The sequence below is a fragment of the Callorhinus ursinus genome, unplaced genomic scaffold (genome assembly GCF_003265705.2).
Source record: "Callorhinus ursinus isolate GAN/ISIS: 27379988/994484 unplaced genomic scaffold, GSC_fseal_2.0 scaffold18, whole genome shotgun sequence".
Classification (NCBI taxonomy): Eukaryota; Metazoa; Chordata; class Mammalia; order Carnivora; family Otariidae; genus Callorhinus; species Callorhinus ursinus.
Genome location: NW_027397080.1, coordinates 22,745,234 through 22,746,754, shown reverse-complemented (window position 1 = coordinate 22,746,754; position 1,521 = coordinate 22,745,234). Strand labels below are relative to the sequence as shown.

The 1,521-nt window shown below is 70.2% G+C and overlaps 1 protein-coding gene across 1 annotated transcript in view; it reads left to right on the top strand.

Moving 5' to 3' along the window:
• NBL1 (NBL1, DAN family BMP antagonist) overlaps positions 1-1,521 on the top strand; it is a 12,095-nt gene continuing 10,574 nt past the window's right edge. The window contains exon 1 of the mRNA XM_025857066.2: positions 1-201. The gene's annotated coding sequence lies outside the window, so the exon portion shown is untranslated. The remainder of the gene's footprint in view (positions 202-1,521) is intronic.

Genomic DNA, 1,521 nt, shown 5'->3' with positions numbered 1-1,521 from the left:
CGCCGCTCCCCCGCACCGCGCGCCCGCTCGGGGCCGCAGACGGCGCGCAGCGCAACCCAGCCGAGCCTCGCGGGGCCGCCGCCAGCCCTGCCGGCCGCCTCTCGAGCCTCCCCGGGGGCGCCGGGCCTGCCGCCCCCGCGGCCCGCAGACAGCTCCGCAGGAACCGGCGGGCGCGCCGCGCTCCCCGCCGCCGCGCGCGCGGTAAGTCCCGCCCGGGCCGGCACGCGGGCGCCCGGCTTCCAGAGGCTTCGGCCGCAGCGGCAGCGCCGCGCCCCCGGCCCGTCCGGCGGCCCGGGGCACGGGGCGGAGGCGCCTCCGGACGCCGGGGCTGGGGACGTGGGCGCGGCACGGGGTGGCTGGGGGGCACCGCTGCGCCCCGAGCCGGTGCCCGGACTCGCCGGGGGTGTCCATTGCTCGGTGAGAGTTTCGGCGGCCGGGAGAGAAAGGGAGGGAGGTGCGTGGCGAGCGCACGCCGGGCGGGTCGAGGGCGGGTCGGGCCGTGCGGGCGCCGGGGCAGCGGCCGGAGCTCGGCCGTGGGGCTCGCGCGTCTCCCCGGCTCTGCCCGGGCCTCGCCGCGCCGCGAGCCGCTCCGCTCCGGTACGTTTCTGCCTCCTTTTTGTCTCGCTCCCTGTCTTTCGGTCTCCCCATCCGACTGCCCGTGTCTCTCGTCTCTCTCTTTTTCGTCCCCCTCTCTGTTCGGTCCCTTTCTTTCTGTTTCTTCTCCCCTTCTGCCTTCGTGTTCAGTCTCCCTGGGTTTGTGCCTCTGCCTTTATGTTCTCTCTGTCTCTCCGTCCTTGCCCCTCTGGGGGAGTCCCTCAGGGTCTGTGCATCTCCCTGACCCCCCCCACCCTCAGATTCAGACAGCCGCCCAGTGGGGTTCATGAATAGTTTCCTAGACCCGGTAAAAGAAGCGAAACCGTCCCCCTCCCTTCCGCCTGCCCCCGGGGCCTGGCCTGGGTCATCCCCCTGGAACTGAGTCTGGGGCAGGGGGAGCCAGCCTTTCCGGGGGCTCAGTTTTCTTAAGAATTCCACCCCCGCGAGGCGGCCGGGACAACGGGGCCCCGCTGCCGGCCACCTGCCCGCCCTGCTCCCTGGGCGGGGCGGTTCTGATCTTTTACAAGCTGCTGTAAAGGGGGCAGCTGCCTGCCTTGGCGTGGCCAGGGGCTTGGCAGGCATCAGGGGAGAAGGGCACATTTTCAGGCTTTCTGAGGCCCTCGCCCAGCTGGAGGACACCAGCCTGTAACTACGGGAACCCCAGGAAAACAGAGGTCAGGGCTGGAGGCCAAAGGCTGGGCGCTGGCTGGGAAGGGCGGTGGGGAAGCAATTTGTCAACAAGGGGCCCCTCACCCTTTGTTACTGTGGAAACCACCAGCCTCCAGAAACTCCCCCAGATGCTGCGACTGCTTGGGTGTGGTTTGCCTTTAGTTGGGGCCAAAGAAAAGGCAAGACTGGAGCATTTCCTTGGTGACCCTTGCCCCCCCCCCCCCCCCCGGCAAGTTGGACCTCTTTTCCCCTGGGCCT